The 6,626-nt window shown below is 38.1% G+C and overlaps 1 pseudogene; it reads left to right on the forward strand.

Moving 5' to 3' along the window:
- Positions 1-4,943: 4,943 nt before the first annotated feature.
- Positions 4,944-5,935, forward strand: LOC141519689 (vomeronasal type-1 receptor 1-like; annotated as a pseudogene).
- Positions 5,936-6,626: the final 691 nt, after the last annotated feature.

Genomic DNA, 6,626 nt, shown 5'->3' on the forward strand with positions numbered 1-6,626 from the left:
ATTGGCATTTTGGACTGCTTTTTCCTTTTGACACAAATTGGCTTTTTAAGATGTTATTTCTTCAGTATTTTTGGTAGCTCCTTCACCAAGTTGCTGACTTGGTTTTCATGATTTTTCTGCATCACTCCCATTTTTCTTCCTATTTTTTTATCTACCTGCCTTACTTGATTTTCAAAATCTCTTTTAAGCTCTTCCAAAACCTGAGACCAATTCCTATTTTTTTAGAGGCTTTAGATGCAGGAGCTTTAACTTTGTTATCTTCTGACCATGTATTTTGATTTTCCATAAGACCAAAGTAGAGGTCTATGGTTGGATTTTTTTATTCTATTGCTTGTTCATTTCCCATAACTCTTTGTTAAGGTGAAGCTCTGCTTCCCAGGTGCAGGTTGCACTATTCCAAACTTTAGAAGGTTTTTGTTGCTGTTTTCACAGATAATCCCCAAGACACCTACAAGTTCTCATTAACTCCAAGTCATTATGAAGGACTCTGAATGCTCTTCTGTTCTGTGAATGAATATAAGTACTCCTTTCTGTCCTGACATTGTGAGGAGACTCCCTGCTCTGCTCTCCTTCTATTGCTATTCCTGAGACTGTAGTCCCAAACTGGAACCTAGAATTGAGTATAGGCAAAACAATAGAGTCCTGCCTCAAGGATAGTAAAGAAATTTCTGTAATCTCCCCCAACCCCTTTACTGTCCAAGAGCTGAGTGTTCTGAAAGCAGTTGCCAGATGGCTCCCCAAGTTGGGCTGGCTCCCCTTGGGTTGAGTCTGCACTGAGACCTGCGCTGGACCAGGCTGCCCTCTTACTCTAGGGTGGTGGAGTTTTCTTGCTGAGCTCCCCCCAATTTTCCTTGGTAATCCCTGGAGTCTGGAAACTGCCCCTACTGTCATGGACCCAGACACCCCAAAGAAGCTAGGCTGGATGGCTGGAACTGGTTTACTCCAGCATGGCCTAGCTATACTGCCAGTCCTTTCTAACCCAGGTGCAAAAGACCCTTCCCATGGATCTTCCAAATTGCCTTGGACTAGGAAATTGTTTTACTCAATCTTTTTGTGGATTCTGCCATTCTAGAACTTGGTTAGAGGCATTATTTAGAGGGACTTGGAGTGGTTTGGGGGAAAGTTCAGAGTCCCTACCTTTGCTCCAGTCATCTTAGCTTCACCTCTCTTTGTACCTACTCTTGATATATTCATTGTGCCCCACTCCTTTTGCTTCTGTATAAGTATTCTGATCTTCCTCTAATTGGGGTGGTCATTAGCATAAGTTTAAGGTAAATCCCAGAGAATGAAACATCTTATCTAACCTCTATTTTCTGTCATTTTATTTTAACCTTATATGAGGTTTACAGTTTTAGGGTTAACAGCTTGTGTTATAAAGATAATTCTGTGTAATTCCTGAGCAGGGGGAATGGGGCTTGTCACAAGATGCCAATATTTAAAGGTACTAATAGCAATCATGAACAGGGCAGCAAGGTGAAACAGTGGATAGTGCACCAGTCCTGGATTCAAGAGAAACTGAGTTCAAATCCATTCTCAGACTGGTAATTAATAATTACTTAGCAGTGTGACCTTGGGCAAGTCGCTTAACCTGATTGCCTTACAAAAAAAATAGCAAGCATGATCCTTAAGATAATTAAAAAAAGAAATTTATTGCTATAGTCTCTGATTTTATCCAATAAGGAAACTACATCCAGCAATGAATGCAGATTAGTAACTGTTCTGCAATTAATAATCTTAAAGTTTTATCTGGGACTCTGAGACATTAATTGATCCCTGAAAAGAATAGCCTATGTGGTGTCAGAGTCAGGACTTGAATCTAAATATTTTTGACTAGAAGGACACTCTAGCACGCTGCCTATAAATAACTACTTAGCAACAATGATGAGATAAAATAGGAAACTACCAAATGGTCTGCATCTCCCACCTCTGCCATCCCAACTAATGACTCCTCCTACAACCTGATTCCTCCCATGATCATGACAGAGTCTTCTTTTGTTCATATACATATACCCCAAAAGTATTCTGAGATCTTAGTCTGCATGGACCATTATTTTCTAGGATCCAAGGTCCCTTCTTAGCATCATTTCCCCTAACACAAATACTCTAACTCAATGTATTTGCAATAAAATCTTGATTTCATATTTTTATTTGCCTTTTTCACAGGCATTTTTGGAAGTCTTCATACAGGACAACAGGACTACAGTTCATTGAGTCTGTTTTTTAGTTCCTTGTGTTCAGAGTCCTGGGCTATTCAGGGGGAAAGGGGAGAGGGGGGGGAAGCACAAAGGTTTAGACAAAATAGCAATGGTTCCATGAAATTTAAAGCTCTAGAAACCTTAGAAATATAGGGTTAAAATAAAATGACAAAATATAGGTTAGACATTTAAGTTTTGTTCTCTAAGATCTTACCTCTAACCTATAGATGATGGTCATTGAGAAACCGATAATACTTGAACTGTGGGAGTTTGAGTTATTCAGCAAAAAACAGAATGGGGAAAATCATGAACTTCTTCTGTGACCTAACAACAAAATTTGCACAATATCTTTGCCCAAAATTGCTCCACAAAGACTCGCATTTGTGTCCAATACTATCTGATCTCTTGTTGTCCCTTCCTGGCAGTTCAAGTCTCCCAGAATCCTGCTCATTGTCCTCTTGAGTTTGTAATAAACATAGGGGAAGATCCCTAGGAGTCTTATTTTCTTACTAAGTTGACAAGTTGATACATGAAGTCTGAGTATTCTTTTAAAGAAATAGTTTTGAGAATCATATTATATTTAACATTATTCCCCTATTTTGATCACAGTTAACATTATTATGCCAGTTATACATCAACTAAAGAGGGGTTTAGGGGGGCAGCTAGGTGGTACAGTAGATAGAACACCAGCCCTGGAGTCAAGAGGACCTGAGTTCCAGTCTGGCCTTAAACACTTGATAATTACTGAACTGAGCAACCTTGGCCAAGTCCCCTAACCCTATTGCCTTGTAAAGACAAAAACAAAAAAAAAGTGTATAAAGAGAATAAAATGAGGAAAATATTGGAGGGAGAGATAACATCTGGAGACCTAGGGTCGCTAGAGGAATGCAGTCCACAATTAAGAGATCTGGCTATAAAGGGCAGGGGGGGAAGAGGATGGATGTCACATTTACAGAATCAAGGGGAAAGTTACAGAAATGAAAAGAGGGCAGTCCCCTTTGATTAAATAACTCACACAAAAGTACAAGATAGAAAAGGTGAATTCAAGTCCATGTTTTCTATAGCCCTTTTGATATAATTCTGTGGCTTTGGATGTTGTTCCAGAAGTCCTCTACAGTTTAATTTACTTATAGAGATGTTCCTTTCTAGTAGACCGTCTTAACTTTTAAACAAGTCAAAACTCATATATTCAACACAAAGAAATAAAATTCTGGAACTTCTTAGATCATGATAACTTACATTTTGACTTGCCCCATTGTCATCTTAATAAACACAGAAAATTCGGTTACAAATACAAATTAATTTAGTTTCGTTTTTGACAATCTTATTCTTTTATTTATTCATTCCCCTATTAAGAGGATGCTATTCCAATTAACAAAATAAGCTTCTATAAAGATAAGGATTTCACTACAGAAGTAAATTTTTTTAAATATCTAAGAAATTAATTTTGAGCTTGTAACATACACTTCAATATTTTAAAGTAGGCTACAGCAACATGTGGCTGATAACAAGTGCCAAAACTACACTAGCATAGTTGGCTATTGGAATTTGACATAAAATTTTATACTTGATTCAATATTAAGTAGATTATAGAAATTTATCATAAAGGTCAGGGACTTAAGGAAAAAAATTCCTTCATTTATTTAGATGTCAGGTTCTAGTCAGAGATTATATAAATACCCAAATACCTTAAGCCAGGTAAGACATTTCTACAACGTCTTGGGAAATCAAGTCAAAGAGACCAACCTCAGATTATGCTGTAGAGATGCTCTCTAAACTTTGTTCCAGTGAACTTGTCACCTGTAGTGTCATATCAAAAACCATTCCCCTTTGCAGTTAGGAGAGCTGTTTTCATATATCTGTGACCTGACAATGAAGGCTACATGATATCACCGACCAAAGATGCACCTACTGGGAGACCTGTGCTGATCATTGTCCTGAGTTTGTAACAGAGGGGAATATCCCTAGAAGTCTTTATTTCTTACTAAGAAGAAAAGGTGACTGATATGGAAGACTGAGTTCACTTCTAAAGAAATCAGTCCTTTTGCCAGAAATACAGTTTTAAGAATCTTACTATACTTAACAACATAGTGCTTTGATTTGGAAAATACGTTACCTATGTCAATTCATATAATGCTGAAAACCCCAACAAGTAGTTGCTCTGTTCATTCTCATTCTACAAATCAGAAAACTGAGCCTGATAGAAGTGAAGTGACTTGCCTTGGGTCACATAACAAGTATGTGTCTGAGGCAGGATTTGAAGAAGCACCAAGATTTTCTGACTCCAGGGCAGTCTCCATTCAGCTACTAAAGTGATTATTCTAAGCCTCAGGTGCACCCAAGTCATTCCCACCTCATTTGATTTTTTTGGCAAAGACAGTGAAATGACTTGCCATTTCCTTCTCTAGATCCTTTTACAAATGAGGAGATAGTGACAAAGTTAATTGATTTGTATGAAGATCCATATCGAGTAAGTATCTGAGGTCACATTAGCAATCATATTTTCCTGACTTCAGGGCTGAAATTCTATCTGCTAAGATAATTAACCACATTGATAATTTGAACATATGCCACATAAATACTTAAGTGGCCCTACTTATCTGGGAAGCTTTGCCATTCTCCCAATAGCAGGAAAGTAGATTGTGAAATTTTATTGGGAAATAATTAGTCTGGAAAAGTCAAATTCCTATCTCTTTCTCCCCAGGTGACTTTGGATCCCACAGAAAAGTTCTCTAAGACATCCAAGGAATGAACTCTCATGAAAAAGGCTTACAGACTTTCTACTTGACCTTGCTTTTGTTTGGAGTTCTGGGAAATATGTTCCTTCTTTACCTACACTGCCTGAAGTTCATCAATGGACCTAGAAAAAACCACATTAGCCTGATAACCATCAACCTGGCCTTAACTCATGCCCTGATGATTATTTTCAGAGGAATCCCCATAATACTGGATGTTTGGGGGTGGAAATCTTTCTTGGATGACTTGTTTGTTAAAATCTTAACTTACTTCATAAGAATCACCAGAGGCATTTCCCTTTGCAGCACCAGCCTCCTGAGTATCTTCCAAGCTATCATCATCAGTCCAAGCAATGAGAGGTGGGCCAAAATAAAAACTAGGGCCCTCAAATATGTTGTCCCCTGTACTTGGCTCTACTGGGTTTTCTATATTCTGATAGATGTCGTAGTGACTGTGATTATAATTGACCCAAAGAATAGCAGTACAGGAAGATTGAGGACTGGGCATAGCTCTTTAAATTTCCATGCCATATACACTATGAAAAATCTAATTTGGAGATCAACTGTTGATGCTCTGTTTATGGGCCTCATGATCTGCTCAAGTGGCTTATATGGTGTCAGTTCTCTATAGACACAAAGAGCTAGTCCAACATATTCACAGCATTAGTCTCTCAACCCAGAACTTCCCATGAGACCAGAGCCACCAAAGCTATCCTGATACTGGTGGCTACCTTTGTCTGCTTTAACTCAACCAGTTCCCCTTTTGTCATTTATTTAGCTTCTCTAAAAGCAACTGGGTACTGGGGGCTCCGTCTCACTATTATCTTCTCCCTGGTTTATCCAATAATCAGCCCCTTTATGCTGATCAACTTTGATACCCAGATGTCTAGGTTTTCACATATTCTCTCAAGTTTGAAAAAAACTCTGTCAGAAAGAATTCTCTGGTTGATGAGAAATGTTGGAGAAAATGGAAAGGAACTGAGCATAAAAGTGAATTATACATAATTTGTTCCTTTTCTCTCCAGGCTGCTTAGCAGACTCTACTACATTGGATTTTCCCTATTTGGCATACGAATCTCTTCACCCTAGAAGTAGCCTTAATTTTGCCCAGATAAAAGATCTTTCATTTCCTATGCCTGTTACTTTCATCCTGAGTTCTTGAAAAATGCACCGTCACCTAACATCTCAACAATCAGAGCATCCTCATGTCTTCACTTTCATTCACATTTCATATAAAAATCAATTGCCACATCCTATTGATTCTACATCTATAATATCTCTTAAGCCATTCCCTTCCTTCCATATCGAAGACCCCCCCCCTTTTTAATGCAGGTCCTTATTGCCTCTTACCATGACTCTGGAAAAATATTTCTTATTTGTTTCCCTTATTTGATGACTCTAATCATACACTCAGAGAAATGGCAACAGCTACCCATTTGATTTTCTTAGGACATGTTTCTGACTGTGTCACTCCCCTGCATAAAAGGCTTCAGTGGTTCACTAATGCTTCTGGGGAAAAAAATTCTAAATTTGAAATATTCATTCCTTTTGAAGCTGATTTTAACCTCACATCCCAAGCAAATCATTTATCATTTGGCCTCCAATACTCTGGGTCCTAAACAAACTGGCTTGATTGCTTCTTACCTTGTAATATGTTCAATTTCCCATTCCTGTATAATATCCCCTAACTGGAAAT

Source organism: Macrotis lagotis, chromosome 3 (genome assembly GCF_037893015.1).
Source record: "Macrotis lagotis isolate mMagLag1 chromosome 3, bilby.v1.9.chrom.fasta, whole genome shotgun sequence".
NCBI classification, from domain to species: Eukaryota; Metazoa; Chordata; class Mammalia; order Peramelemorphia; family Peramelidae; genus Macrotis; species Macrotis lagotis.